General features: G+C 40.7%; 1 long non-coding RNA gene across 1 annotated transcript in view; it reads left to right on the plus strand.

The window, feature by feature from the left end:
* LOC105740038 overlaps nucleotides 1-16,462 on the plus strand; it is a 29,442-nt gene that overhangs the window by 2,780 nt on the left and 10,200 nt on the right. Inside the window, exon 2 of the long non-coding RNA XR_001116050.2 lies at nucleotides 1,270-1,406. This is a non-coding gene — a long non-coding RNA (uncharacterized LOC105740038). The remainder of the gene's footprint in view (nucleotides 1-1,269; nucleotides 1,407-16,462) is intronic.

A 16,462-nucleotide genomic window follows, 5' to 3' on the forward strand; every position in this document is an offset into this window, starting at 1 on the left:
CCAGCCAGCAGCGGCAACCCGCTTGGGTCCCCTTCCATGCTGTGGAAGCTTTGTTATTTTGCTTTTCACAATAAATCTTGGTGCTGCTCACTTTTTGGGTCCATGCCACCTTGAAGAGTTGTAGCACTCACCGCGAAGGTCTGAGGCTTCATTCTTGAAGGCTGCGAGACCAAGAACCCACCGGAAGGAACCAACTCCAGACACACGTGTAGTAGAAAATTATCAAAAATGTTCATTGCCTTTTCTGAAAAACAATTTTCCCAGAAACATCTGGCAGAATCAGAGTTCATTGTGTCAAAAGAAAAACTTTAGACAAATTAAAATGAGCAAAGAACAATTTGTGAATTGTGCCCCTCTCCCAACCAGAACAGGTTCAGAGACTCCAGTGCTGCCACGTGGTGAAAGAATTATGGACAAAAAAAGCAAATAAATTATAGGAAAAGAAAATGAGGTACAGAAACAGCTGGATTGGTTACAGCTTGGTATTTACCTTACTTGAACAAGGTTTGAACAGTTGGCTGCTTTTGATGGGCTGCAACATAGTGATTGGTATAAGAGTAGGTCACGGCCTGTTTACACATGCAGTTAGGTTACAGTTCACTGTGTGTTGAGAAACCTTTAGGCCAAACTTAAAATTTGTAAGGAGGCAGCTTTAGGCTAAACTTGATTTAAAAGTTATTAGATGTTCTATCAGTTGTTTCACCAATAGGTAATAGGTTTTTATGGTTTTGTTTTCTATGCTATTAAAATAGTATATAAAACTTGTCACTTGATTCTGATTTATCATGTTACAGTTCAGTCTCTAATTGAACTCAGCCTATTTTTTTCCCTAAAATCCAACCTATTCATCCATTTACACAGATTTTTTTTAAATCTAAATATATCAAATTGCTAAAAATGTTTAGTCACATTCTTTTTCTATTGCTGCCCATATATTTTCTGCTATCATTTTCAGCTACTAAATAGTATCTAGTCCTAGATATCTGGTAGCCCATTATCAGGAACTCTTCATGAAATGCTTTAGTGACCTTGTTTAAGTCAGTAATAAAGTTGAGGTTTATAATCATATTCTATGACCAAAAAAAATACAAGTAATAGATTTTCAAATCTCAGCCTATGTCTACTCCTTTATTTCCCAGTGCGGCAGAATTTTTGAACAGTGAAAATATTTCTGTCTGAGGAAGTTTGGACTATGTGGTGTGAGATCCGTAGACATTGGACTAATGTCATTAACATATTTTAATATTTAAATTTCTTATTAAAAAATAGATACTGCAGTAGTTACTTTTTGAAGGACTACCGAAGCAGGATATTTCCCTGACCCCTTCCTGGGACCCACGTCAGAGGTGTTTACTCAGCCTGCTGCCCACAACTCCTCATGGGAGGGAGCGCACAAGTGAACGAGGGTGAGTACTGGAGTGCACCAGCACTGGAACAACCCGGCCACTTCGGCGCTAGTGGGATCAAACTCCACTCACTTGGACGCACTGTGTTCCACCCCTCGTGGGAGGGAGCATGCAGGTGAGAGGATGCAGGAGTCAGGGTGAGCACTTTTGGGCTCCAGCAGGAGCAAACTCTGCAGGGCCCTGCAGCAGCGACTGAGGGGCTGCATGTGACTCCCAATACCCAGAGGACATGTTATAGTGCTCTTTTAGCTCTACCATCCGTAGGTGGCTTAAGTGTAAACGGCTCAGTGGGCCCTTTGCCTTTTTGCATGAGGCAGCTGCCCTAAGCAAGAGTAAAGGGCCGGTGTCACAGCCTTCTGTATCTGCACTCATGACTCCTGAGCTCTTGTCCTGCATTCAGGGAAAATGAGGTTACACAAAAGAATTGACGGATGTAAATGTGGGGTATTTTATTTCCGGTGAAAGTGGCTCTCAGCAGGAAGGAGAGCAGAAAAGGGGATGGGCTGGGTAGGTAACCTTCCCCTGAAGTCCTGCCATCTCTGGCTGGATTTTTCTCCAAAGTTACACCATCAAAATGTCCCTCTGAAATCAAGCCACTTCTCTGACATCCAGCCGTAGGTAGTCCCTCAGGTCCACTTGCTTCTCCTCTCTGCTGGCTGAGTCTGTGGTCTTTATAGCACAGGATGGTGGGAAGGGTGGGCCATGGGTAATTTAGGAAAAAGCAACATTTGAGCAGACAAAAGGGAGAGAAGTTCTCTACTTTGGGCTGCGGTTTCAGGCTTTTTGGCTTGAGGGTGGGGTTTTGTCAGGGACCCTCCCTTTTCTGCCTAAAATTTCTCTGCCTCCTGCTTCTATCATTGTATCACTAGTTTGAAGTAAACCCATCTGGAATTACTGATTTTAACAAATCACACAGAATTTCAAGCACCTTTCTATGCAAATGACTTGTGAAGACATAGAGTATAGTATGCTGTTAACAAACAGCCCAGCAGTGTGCCTTGCACCTTGTAGGTGTACAAAATATTAAGTCAATTTTATAATTGAAGGAGGTAATTTTAAAATGCTACATCCATGTTGTGTAATTTTATTCATTGGTCATTTTAAATAAAAACAAAAGCCAGAATAAACCGTATATATTGTACTTGTTGGTTTATTCAAGGAAATTTAGGTCAAAAGAAGCACACCTCCTTGTGGTTAGTTATTCCAACTGCAAATCATTCACCTTAAAATGAAAGAACATGGCTACAGGAGCTTTTTGCAAATATGTTCTTCACTGATCATTTTCTAAAATGTATATATCAAATCCCCCAGTTTCAGATGCCAGAGGAAAGCCAGATCTTGTAATTTCATTTCTGCAAAGATCTAAGATATGCACAACAAATGGATTTTAAAAACAGAAAAATATACCACACAGATGTTGTTGAACAATGAAAACCAAAGCTTTTTTTTTTTTTTTTTTTTGAGATGGAGTCTCACTCTGTCACCCAGGCTGGAGTGCAGTGGTGTGATCTCAGCTCACTGACACGGCTGCCTCCCGGGCTCAAGTGATTCTCCTACCTCAGCCTCCCGAGTAGCTGTGATTACAGGCATGTGCCACCACGCCCAGCTAATGTTTTTGTATTTTTAGCAGAGATGGGGTTTCACCTTGTTAGCCAGGCTGGTCTCGAACTCGTGACCTTAGGTGATCTGCCCACCTCAGCCTCTCAAAGTGCTGGGATTACAGGCGTTAGCCACCGCTTTTAAGGAGCATATTGTGGGCTCTAGAAAGCTCCTAAAACTGCCTTTTCAGATGTGTTAAGAAGGAGAGCTGAGGAAAGAAGTCTGCAATATCTCACCAAAGGGAAGTTGGTGAAGCAGAAGTCTTCATCAAAATAGAAATAAGAACTGAGGCAGTGACGGTAAGAAAGGGCCTGAGCCCAGAGTCCTTGGTGGATGGCCCAGGCAAAGTTATTCTAGTCTTAACAGTGCCCAGTAAGGAAGCCAGATCTACTTTTCATTAGCCTTTCAGCTCTGGCCATAGAAATGATTGATGCCTGAGTATACGGCAAGAGTATAAACTGAGCTACATCTCCTTAAAAGTAGCAGAATTCAGAGGTCCAAGTTGAACTAAGGATTGAGGATTATCTGAATCTCAAGTTTATTCCTGGACTGAAAGAGAATATACCTGGTGATGTGATGTGTTATGAACTGCATGTCTGTGTCCCCCCAAAATGCATAGGTTAAAATCCTAACCCCCAAGCCGATGGTATTTGAAGGTGGGCATTTTGAGGTAATTAGGTCATGAGGCTGGAGCCCTTATGAATGGGATTAATGCCCTTATAAACGTGACCCTAGAGAGCCTGCTCACACTCTCTTCTATGGGAAGATACTGCAAGAAATTGTCCATTGGCAACTCAGAAGAACCCTCACTAGAACCCAACCATACTGGCACCCTCATCTGAGACTTCCAGTCTCCAGAACTGTGAGAAATAAATTTCTGTTGTTTATAAGCCAACTGATCTAAAGTACTTTGAAATGGCAGCCCGAACTAAGACACTAAGTAAACCCAGACCGAAGACCTTTAACAAAACTGCAAATGCGAAACAGCCCAGTTTGGCTAATGGAGGATGTCTTCCAAGTCTATTCTCACCCTACCCCATGCCCCTGGGCTACAGATAATTCTTCACTGCACTTCAGGGGTCAGCACAATTTTTTGTAAAAGGCCAGACTGTAAATATTTAGACTTCCCAAGCCATGTGATCTCTGTCACAACTACTGAGCTCTGCTATTGCGCATGAAAGCAGCCAGAGGCAAAGAGCAAAAGAGTGAGTGTAGCTCTGCTTCAGTGAAATCATTTGCAAAAAGAGGAGATGGGCCAATTTGTCCCACAGGCCACATTTGCTGACCCTTACAGTGTAGTTCATAAAGTAAGGAAAAGAGAAAAGAAGTAAGGGAGAATTCAGCCACATTACCAGCAGGATAACTAGGTTTGGACAAATAAGTTTCAGTAAAATGAGAAACAAACAGGAAAAACATAAACCAGTTTAAGGAGGGAAAATATATATTTCAGCCCAAAATAAATAAAGCTAATATGAAAAAGGTAGTGTGCAAATAATAGACAAAAGGATATGTTCTAGTGGAAAGCAAACCTCCTCCCGAAGGGAAAATTCTCTAGTGTACTTCACACCCCAAGAATTTACAAGGACACTAATTTGTATAAGAACACTTTGAGGATAAGATAAAATCATAACATAGAAATAAAAGGTTATAAGAAAGTGTTAAGGACTAATATGATAACAGTTACAGAAGCAAGCAATAAATAAATGAGAAAGGAAAAAAATGCCACAAGTGGTAGAGACTCATTGCTTGAGAACAGCACTGTCCCGAAGAACTTTCTGCAGTGATCATGATGTTCTGTAACTGCGCTGTTCAATACAGTAGCCACAAGTGCCTACTGAACACTTAAAGTGTGGTTAGTGGAGTCAAGGAATTGAATTTTAAGCTTTATAATTTATTTAATGAATTTAAATTCAAATAGCCACACTTGGCTAGCAGCTATTGATTCAACTGCAGTTCTGGAGGAAACACTGGAGTCAATTTCAATGAACACAGAAAAAAAGAAAATAAGTTAAACAAATACAGATAACATGATAAAGACAGAATAGATATAAAACCCACAGAATATAAAGTTAATCTGTGTCCCTGAGTAAGAATAAGCAAATGGAATATGACATACCTTTTAGGTTATAATAGAAGACAACTTTCTGAAGTAAAGGAGGAATTTACATTACAGATTCAAAGGACAGTGTATTCCCATAAAATTTAGAAACCTAATGAAATATTTCCTGGTCTTTATTGAATTTTAAGAATAAAATGTCTTCAGGTATCTGGGAAGAATGTAAAAAGTTACACCTGAATGAAAATTGAGCTACTTTGTGATTTCTTCACAGTCACATTTATTATCAAAAGGTACAGAACATTGTCTGCAAAATGCTGAGGGAAAGAAACTGAGCCTAAAATGTCTTAACATTCAGACATATTATCATTAAGCTATAAAGACAGCAGGCAAATATGAAGTAACTTGGGAAATACAGTACACATAGGACTATCTTATGAAACCTTCCATATAATAAAATCTAATCAAACAGGAATTAAAGTGAAAGCCATTGTAAAAAAGACCAATGGCAAACTGAACTATTTAAATATACAACCAAGTTTAAATAAACATGGAAATTATGGTTATAGAATATAAATGCATTTTAACTTAAGAGGTGAATATTACAGTATGCTGAATTACCTTAGGCCTGGTTCCCAGAAGTACCACCTGAAATGGGAAAACAAAGTCATTTATTAAGGAAATGCTCCCCAGAAATACTGGCAAGGAAGTGGGAAAGGTAAGTAGGGAAAGGGGAGAAAGCAAACAAGTATACAAAGGTGCAATTTCAGGCAAAACTCCAGCAGAGCAGAGATGAGGATTTCTGATTAAACACAGTAGGTTGAGCACCTGTTTACCTCTTCTCCCTCTGAAAAACGATGTTAAAAGGCATAAACCCACAAGGATGAGGAGGCCAGGAGAGAAAACAATAGAAAAATGTTGGAAGCTAGATAGTAGATGGGACAATGCCAGTTCTGGTCATGATGGAGTAGCTGGATTCATGCTTACCTTTTCACAAAAACTGTAAGAAGTGAAAAGATGTATTAAACAACTGTCTTTGATGCAGGATTTTGGCTCCTTTGTTCAGCTAGGTCCAGGTTCTTGTCTCATGACCAGGAAGAATTAGGCACACAGACATCAAAGAGTGAGTGGAGTTGAATTTATGAAGCAAAAGGAAAGCTCTCAGCAAAAAAAGGGGATGTAGGGGTTGGTTCTCCTACCTGAAGACAGGAAATTTCCCCAGTATGGCTGAGCTTGGGGCTTTTTATGGGCTCAGAATAGGGAGTGTGTGCTGATTGGTTTGTGAGTATCCAAAAAAGGTCAAAGTGAAGACGCCACTCAAATATGGGCATGACAGTGTAGAAAACTAATTAGGAAAGGGTAGATATGTGTAAAATCGGTGTAGAATGGGGAACAATCAGAGGAAAGTGCACCAGATGGGAAGGTGGGTCCTCAATCCAGTTGGAGGATATCCCCGGGACACTTTCCAGCTTGAAGGTCAGGTTTCACTGGGGACCCGCCCCATCTGCCTAGGCATTATCTGCCTTCCGCCACTATCATCAGCAGGCACCTGATAGCAAGGGTTAAAGTTCCCGAGAGAAGGAAAACACACATGGCAAATCTCATACTCATTTTAGCTTTTTTCTTTGAGGACATTTTCTAAACTCTTGCACAGGGAAATCAAGCTAGGGAAAACAGCAGGTAGATTGAAAATAAATTAACAGAGATACATGGTGTAAACACTAACCAAAAAAAAGCTCATATGACTATATTCACATGGAACAAAATAGATTTTAAGGCAAGATGTAGTATTAGAGAGAAGGCATGATATTATTAATACATAATAATAAAAGGCCCCATTCAAGCAAAAGACATAACAATCCTAAATTAACTCTTTGGGGATTTACTTGTATATTTTGTTAAGCAGGATCAAGCCAGTGTTAGTCTAGGGTTAATTTTACCCACTACTGTGGCAGAATTCTTCTGAGTACTCTACCCAATGTCTTGTGAATTATGAAGTTTTTCCAGTCAGCTGCCGGGGACAGGCACTAATCCTAGACCTGTGAGTTCTATGGATTTTTTTCCTGATTCTCTACCTTGGTTCTTTCTCTGGCCTTGGGTAGTTTCCTCACACATGTACTGATCAGGACTCAGCTGGATGCTTAAAGGAGCCCTCAGCGGGTCTTCAGAGCTCCCCTTCTGTTCACATCCCTCCTCTCTGGTGGTCTAGCTTACTTGGCTTCCCCAGATTCTCATCTCCTTCTTCTCAACTCAAGGAAACCACTGGTTTCTGCCTGGTTTCTCTCTTATTTGCAATCTGGAAATTCTCACCAAGCAGTGAGCTGTGCCAATTGTATTGTCTACCTCATTGGTTTTCCATCTCTCAGGAGTCACTGTTCTTCAATCCCTGATGGTCAGTGTCCTCCAAACTGCTGTTTCATATATTTTGTCCAGTTTTTTAGCTGTTTAAACCAGAAGGGTAAATCTGGTCCATGTTACTCCATTGTGGCCAGACAGGCTTTTTCTACAGCATTATATGAAATAAAAGCCAAAGAGATCATTCCAGTTTGTTTCTTAGGATCTAAGGGTCTGGATACCTGAATTTGTATGCATACTGACAGGTTAGTGGCTGAGAATTTAGGGTCAATTTTTCTAGGTATATATCTCAGGCTGAAATGTAGTGGTGTGATTATGGATCACTGCAGCCTCAACCTCCTGAGCTCAAGTGATCCTCCTGCCTCAGCCTCCCAAGTAGCTGGGACCACAGATGCACACCACCACACCTGGCTAATGTTTTTTATTTTTACTTTTGTAGAGATAAGGTCTCCCTATGTTACCTAGGCTGGTCCCAAACTCCTGAGCTCAAGTGATCCTCCTTTCTCAGCCTCCTAAGGTGTTAGGATTACAGGCATGCATCACCTTGTCTGGCCTAATGTGCACTTTGAATGGCCCTTTGAAGGTCTTGATGGTTTACTTGAAAGAATAATTTCGGGGGAAAGTACAGACCAATGCTGCAAGGACTACATTAAAATCTTCATGACCATCTCAGGAATAAAAGAGGAGGAATGGCAGTGATTAGTTCATTCAGTGGGGCTGGCCATTAGACTAAATAGAAAGGCTTTAGAATGTCAGATTGGAAGGGACCATGAAGATTATTGAGCCCAAATAACTAACTGAACTTGAACACATTCTGTCAATTGCCTACTAAGCAGTTAACCATCCTATCTTTGAATACTTTGAGTACCAGAAAATTCTAAGCCCAAGAATTACTTTCACTCTTAGACAAGTGTGACTGTTCTTTTTTATATACTTTCATATAGCAAAGGTGGCCAGCCACTAAGAAGCTGGAGGTGAGCCGGGTGTGATGGCTGATACCTGTAATCTCAGCACTTTGGGAAGCTGAGGCAGGAAGATCGCTTGAGACCAGGAGTTTGAGACAAACCTGGGCAACATAATGAAATCCTCATCTCTACAGAAAAAAGCATGGGCATGATAGAGCACGCCTGTAAGTCCTAGCTGCTTGGGAGGCTGAGGCAGGAGGATTGCTTGAGCCCAGGAGTGCAAGGCTGCAGTGAGCTATGGTCATGCCACAGCACACTAGCCTGGATGACAGAGCAAGACCCTGTCTCAAAACAATCAGTCAAAAATTGGAGGTAGGCAGGGTGGCTGACATTTCTGGAGGATTTCACATTTGGTCAGAACTGGTTCAGGTCTGGGTCAGAACCTATCCCCCGGGAGGAGGCATCAAGAGAACTTTTAGCAAGGCAGATGCTAGAGGAAAAAAATACAGATAGGGGACAACACAGTTTTAAAGCTTGTAAAAAGTACTTTTATTTGTATTTCCGTGTACTTATCTAGTTCAACCTTTTGAAGTGAAATATAAATTAAAATTCTTAGACTAATTGAATCAGATGACAGCTGAAGATCTACTTGAGAAAAAAATGTCTTAAGAGTATAAATCTGCAATCATCACTGTGTTGCATGTTAACATCTTCTCCTAGACTCTGTGTAAAAACAAAAGTATACAATTAATTTGAAGTCATCAAGAGTGTGTGGAAAAAAATACATCTATGATAGGTGTGCCACCATGCTGCTTGTGTAAGATTTTCTTTTCCAACATCTAAAATAATCATTTCCACAAGAGGGTGCTAGTTGATATCTTATTCTTAAATTGAAGCTCATTTTGGAAATAAAAGGCTCTTGTTATATTTACATTTATGTAGTTACACCAAATATTTCCACATAATTCATGTAGTATACTTGGGAAGATTACCTTCGTTGTTACTGTCTCCCAAAGAAACAAACGTTTGGATCACAGAAAGTCACAGTTTTTAGTTGATACAAAAAAGAAATCTCTCAAGTGTAATTCTAGTATTATTTATTTAAAAAAATAAATTTTGGCTGGGCACGGTGGCTCACACCTGTAATCCCAGCACTGTGGGAGGCCGCGGCAGGTGGATCATCTGAGGTCAGGTGTTTGAGACCAGCCTGGCTAACATAGCGAAACCCCTCCTGTACTAAATACATAAATATTAGCAGGGCATGGTGGCGCATGCCTGTAATCGCAGCTACTTGGGAGGCTGAGGCAGGAGAATCGCTTGAACCCAGGAGGTGGAGGTTGCAGTCGGCCGAGATCATGCCATTGCACTCCGGCCTGGGTGACAGAGCAAGACTCCATCTAAAAAAATAAAAATAAATAAATAAGTAAATAAATAAATGTAAAAATGCATTTTAGAAAAGTGAATTTATGTCATCAGTATTTTTACAATTTACTTAAATATGAAATTTGAGCAAGATTGCTTCACTTTAAATGACACCACAAAAATGCCTTGATTTTCCTTTTTCTGTGGAAACATATCTAAGAGAGGAAGGCCTCAGCAATGTCTTGCAGTGTTTCTAAATTCATATGTGTCTCAAATTTGGCATAGCTTGCAAAGTATCCTGTGTTACTTTTGGGAAATGATCAAAGAATCTCTGCTAGCATAATCCTAGCATAAACATCTTAGTCTCACACACACACACGTATACATATGTATGCATGTACATATATACACATACACACATCTATACATATATACGCATATACACATATGCAGATATATATATATGCATATACACAAACACATCAGTGCTTAAGACAATTCATATACTTAAGTCTGCTTCACCCTCCATCTCTCATGCTAGGTTCTCCATTTGCTATTTAAAAATAATAATAGGAGAAATGGCAGGAAAATTTGCTTACTGCCTGGGATAACTATCAAATTGGCCACTTCTAGAAATTATAAGGAAAATCCTTCATAATTTAGCATGGTTTTCCACAGTATTGCTCTGTGTGCCCGGAGGAGAAAGTATAGCAACAAAAATAGTACTTATTGAGCATCTCCTTGTGCCAGACATTATATAATAATATATGTTATTTTATTATATAAATCATATATTGATATGGTTTGGCTGTGCCCCCATCCAAATCTCATCTTGAATTGTAGTTCTCCTAATCTCAGTGTGTCGTGGGTGGGACCTGGTGGGTGAATCATGGGGGAGGTTACCCTCACCCTGCTCTTGTGATATTGAGTGAGTTCTCACGAGATCTGACGGTTTCATAAGATGCTTTTCCCTCTTTGCTCGGCACTTCTTCCTCCTGCTGCCTTGTGAAGAAGGATGTGTTTGCTTCCCCTTCTGCCATGACTGTAAGTTCCCTGAGGCCTCCCTAGCCATGTGGAACTGTGAGTCAATTAAACCTCTTTTCCTTATAAATTACCCAGTCTCAGGTATTTCTTCATAGCAGCATGAGAACAGACTAATACATACATAAATATATTATATTTATTATATAACATATGTTTATATATTAAGAAATATAATAATTGTGCCAGGTATTTTATTTCATCCTTTTAGCAACCCAATGATTTGGGTATTCTCAATACTCCCATTTTCTAGTTGGGGAAACTGAGTCTCAAGAGAAGTTAAGTACTTATCCAAGGTTTCTTGCTCTGGTGAAGCAATCATTTGGATCCAGGCCTGTCTTACTCTAAGGCTCAACATTTTTAACTGATCTTACTAATCTTTATGCCTGTCTGAAACCCAGAAATAGCTACATTATGTTACCAAGCCCATACCTTCAACTCAGGTCCTAGCATGTATCTAATGCCCTCAATTTATGTTTGGACACATTTTGATCTGGAAAATCCATGGCCTTCTTTGATGGATACCAAAAGAGGTTAGAAGGAATGGAGTGAAGTTATTGACAAACTTCAACTGATCCTCAGAGTGGCATCAGCTATCACTGAGCACTATGAGACAGTCAGGGACAGGCACACAACCCAAGTCATTTTCCAGGACTTTTGTTTGCACAACTGGGATAGCTGGCTTGTAATGATGTGAAACTTGGGGGCCTCCGCAAGGACCCCACAACTCTTCCATCTACTATTTATTCATCCAGAGGAAATGAAGTGGAGCTAGGGACCAGGAGATGCCCTTTGAGCCAGGAATCAATATGGCCTGAAGCCAGATCTTCCCATTTGGACTTTTTAGTTAAGTGATACAACATACTTCCTCATTGCCGGGGCCATTTTGGGTCAAGTTTTCTGCCACTCACTGGTAGACCCCAGCTGATTCAGCCAGCCCAAAGAGAAGAGTGTAACAAGATGTTGAACAGGGTTTCTCCAGACTTGGCACCAAGGCTCAGAACACAGAACAACATGTGTGAAATTGTAAAGCCCCCTTTTTTCTGAAGAGAGTAGCCAATCATGAGACCTTCCTCAAGGCTTCCATAGAGTCTGCAAAGCTGAGCCTACCACATATGACTGTTCCCCAATTTTGTCTTTATGAAAAAGGAATAGAGAGAGGAAAGTGTGAGCCTCAATGGAGAAACTGGAGAATCTGTAGGATTTGGAATGAGAGATGATTCACCTCCCCTCCCCACAGAGAGAAGAGATGATTCACCTCCCTTCTCCTCACCAAGGCAAGACAGAAGAGCTCAGAGGCTGGGGGCCTGCAAGATTGGCTACCTCAGTGGAATGGATGGATGTCCTGGTTAAACATCTGCTTAGGTCATGAACTGGCTAATTTGTCTCTACGTAAATCTGGGTTGGGGGAAGAAGCACCTAAAGAGAAACACTGGGAAGGAGAGGGTTCTGATCTGCTCTACCACTGTTTGTGGCAAAGATGAGTGAGTTGACTTTGGGTCAGAAGATAGCCAGGTTGTAGACATCTTGCCCTCCCCATAAGGTGATTGCCTGAGTAAGTGCAGGGATTGGGGGAGGGCAGTATCAAGAAGCTATGTGGTGGGGGCATGTGCTGATGATGGTAGGAAGAAGAGGTGGAGTTCAAGCTGGATCTCCTGGTTAAGAAACTGTGGAGCAAAAGGGTCTGCAGAGCCCTCTGAAAAACTACACAAGAAAGATCCAAAGGAGGGAAGAGACTTAAATCAAATTTGAGGTTGATGCTTTAAAATAACAGATTTTTAATGGCTCAGGATGACTGAAAATTTATGGAATCTATCCCAGATAGTATAAAGTGACAAGAAACGGAGAATGAATTAGGTATAGCTAAAGGCAGTGACTGGAAGAAATAGAACCTTTATATATGTATACTCCCCTGAACTGGGGCTGCTTAGTAACTCTAATGGGATATTGGAGAATTTATCTCTCATCATGCAGACATCTGAAAATGGGCCAAAAGCCAATAGAAACTTTGTCATGAGTGGCCATGGCAAATCTAATGTCAGTATCTTTGTCCACAGTTTCGTTGCATTGTTGGTCATCTCATGAATCCTATTTCAGAAGGATTTGCTAGAGGAGCCTGGGGTCGGGGAGGGCTAGGCTAAGGGGAGGGTCAGAGTTTATGTCCAATGGTTTCCCAGGTTGCACTAAATTGGACAACTAACCAGCATCTATTTAGATTATTGTTTTGAAAATATATGAGAAGTTGGTCACTCTTTTCTATGTGAAAGTTATGTCCCTTGTTGTTTTCCATATGTTGGGAGGTGTTATTTTTATTTTAAAATATAATTCTGAAGGATTTCTTTCATTGTCCTGAATAATTCTTCAGGGGCATTGGAGGGCCCTAGAATAATCTGGAAAGGATAGTGAGATGTGAGAGAATGGGAGTGGAAACCATAAATGTCACACTTAAATGTCTAGAGGGACCAGCAGGCAGGGAATTTAATGGAGCATGCACCAGGGTGGCTGAGGCTGTGGGGAACTGCAGAGCACCTTGTCAAATGAATACTCAGCTCTGGTTGACTGTTGCCATAGAATCATACACACCTGGTTTGGCCAAGTCTTCCCATTTTTCAAGAGAAGTGAAAAAAATCAGTTTTTATATAAACCTCATCATTTTTAAGTGTCAGCAACTATTCAAACAATTTTAAAAGCACCGTATGGGCTAAACAGAACACACTATGAGCTAATATGGTTGGTATGTAGCCAGAAACCTCTGGCATAGGTAATGGGAGAAGGTGGTCAGAACTGAAAAATGGAACTAGGGCTCAAGGCCTGTCAATCATTATTCTTTGTAAAAGGAGTTCTGGACCAGCGACATCTCTCAGACTGGAAATACGAGCTTTTAAGGAGATATAAGGGGTAGAGGTAGCAGGAAAATTCAGAGAATGCTAAAGAATTTGGCACTAGTGCCCCTAGGAGGATGTCACCCACCACAGGACACATACCAGGTGCAGAAAGACTCATTTCAGACAACAGGTAAGGAGACTGAGTTCCAACTAAAGCCAGAACTGACTTTGGTAACATATGATTGAATGTGCTACAGGTAAAACCAAAAGAATTTTTAAAAGGATGGAGAAAGAAAAAGTTACAAATGCAAGTTTCCTGCAAAAAACATTTGAAGCCCAGAAGAAAAATTTCTGAGAGCCAAAAGGTTGAATGTTTCTCCCCTAGGATGGTTTCATAGGGACTATCTTGGGTATAGTTGGATTAGAAAGAGATTGGTCCATGTACAGAAATGAGATCAGGGAAGGTTATGAATGATTCTGAGAAAATGCTAAACCCAAAAGCTGGCTATGAGGTAAGCATCGTGGTTAAATATCTAACCCAGACTGGACTGAATGTATGTATTTCTTTCTTTTCTTTTTCTTTTCTTTTCTTTTTTTTTTTGAGACAGTCTCACTCCATTGCCCAGGCTGGAGTGCAATGGCACTGTCTCGGCTCACTACAACTTCCGCCTCCTGGGTTCAAGCAATTCTCTTGCCTCAGCCTCTTGAGTAGCTGGGATTACAGGCGTGCACCACTACACCTGGCTAATTTTTTATATTTTTGGTAGAGACAAGGTTTCACCATGTTGGCCAGGCTGGTCTTGAACCCCTGACCTCAAGTGATCTGCCTGCATCGGCCTCCCAATGTGCTGGGATTACAGGTGTGAGCCACCGCACCCAGCCTGAATGTGTACATTTCTGAGACAAGAACTCATCTAGGATTTGCACTATTACAATGGATTTAAAACTGGTCTCCCTGTTTATGAACTTAACCCTACAGTCTGTGGCTCAATGTAAAAGTCAAAATGATCCTTTTAAAACTTAAATCTGATCATGTCACTTCACGGCTAAAAGTTCTTCCATAGCTTCCCATCTCACTTGGAATAAATATCAAAGCCCTTAAAGTGGACACCAAGGCCCGGGTCTGGCCCCAGCTCTGTTTTATTTGATGTCATTTCCTCCATCCTCGAACACATTGCACATTCTGCTCCAGCCACGGTGGTCCAGCCGTTCCGTGAACACATCAGGCACACCCAGGACCTTTTAAATTCCTGTTTCCTCTGCCTAAACGGATCTTTTCCCAGATGTCTGCATAATGCACCCCTCACTTCCTTCAGGTCCTGCTCAACGACTAATATCAGAGCAGTATTCACTGACCACCCAATACAAAGCAGCAGCCCTCCCACCCAGCTTTCTCTTTTCCACGAACTCAGCTTATTTTTCTCATCACTTATCATTACTTGGTAGATTGGATTTTGCTTTCGGTTTGTCTGTTTATAATCATTTCTCCCCTCTAGAATGCACACTTTCTTAAGATTTTGTCCACTGATATGTCCCCAGAGTCCAAAACAGTGCCTGGCACATAGTAGGTACTTGATAAACACTTGTTGAATGAAAGAGTGAATGAATAAATAAACAAACAAAGGAAACTTTCAATAACATCTGAGAAAATTAACAGTCATAGACTAGGGAACTACACAAACAAATTTGAAAGACATTTAGAACTTGGGCTGTTTCCAAAATTAAAAAAAATTATAATTACCCTCGTCTGTTCCTCCACTGTGATGAGTAATGTTAGTGACATGAAGTTGAAAGAATGGGTGATTGCTTTCTGGAAAGAAAGAAGGCCAACTCCTTGAAAACTGTTGAAAGATCAGCAAGGAGTAGATAGGGTTCCAGGCTTGCATGAAGAAATTGGCTCTGAACTGAGCCAATAAAGGACCCATATGTGGGTTTACAACTAAGAGGACATTATGTTTAAAAACTGTCATTGAAATTGTGCCAGAATCTGTAATCAAGACCTATGACTTTTCTGGATTTCTTAACTTAAAAAAAAAAAAAGTCCACGATTTAGATATATTTCTTCAGAATGTTGCCTGTCATCAAGACCTAGTATTGACAGCAGTCCTTAGGGATTACTAGTGGGCTTTCTTAATTTGCTGAGCGGTTTTTTCTTCTGTAACACATACGTATAAAATATAATAGGAAGAGAAAGACAAATATTTGAAATATTTTCTCCAAAAGCTTTTTTTCCCCCTCTCTCCCTCTTTGAGACTATGGATATATCTGTTTGAACATATGTATAGTGAATTTCCCCCCATGGAGTTGTTTATCCTCAGCTACCTTTTGCTGCTAGAAGTAGGTGCAAAGGGGCTAGGCACAGCATGAGTAACTTAATTTATTACGTAATATTAGGCATTTAACATAACATTAATCAAACCTCTCCAACTGCAAAAGACCAAAAGACAAAAATGAAAGCCATGCTGCTGTAACAAATGTCTATATTTGAGATGGGTGAGGCCTTACCATTTTTAAGACTTAGATTTGCTTAATGTTTTTAATTTTAACTTCATTTAGTGTATTAGTTTGTTCTCACACTGCTATGAAGAAATACCCAAGACTGGGTAATTTATGAAGGAAAGGAGTTTCATTGACTCACATGTCTGCATCATTGGGGAGGCCTCAGGAAACTTACAATCATGGTGGAAGGGGAAGCAAACACATCCATATTCACATGGCAGTAGCAAGGAGAAGTGCAGAGTGAAGGGTGGGGGGAAGCCCTTTATAAAACCAACAGCTCTTATGAGAACTCATTCACTATCACAAGAATAGCATGGGGGTAACTGCCCCCATCATTCAATTACCTCCCACCAGGTCCCTCCCATGACACTTGGGGATTGTGGGAACTACAATTCAAGATGAGATTTGGGTGGG

This window comes from Nomascus leucogenys, chromosome 7b (assembly GCF_006542625.1).
Source record: "Nomascus leucogenys isolate Asia chromosome 7b, Asia_NLE_v1, whole genome shotgun sequence".
Taxonomy (NCBI): domain Eukaryota; kingdom Metazoa; phylum Chordata; class Mammalia; order Primates; family Hylobatidae; genus Nomascus; species Nomascus leucogenys.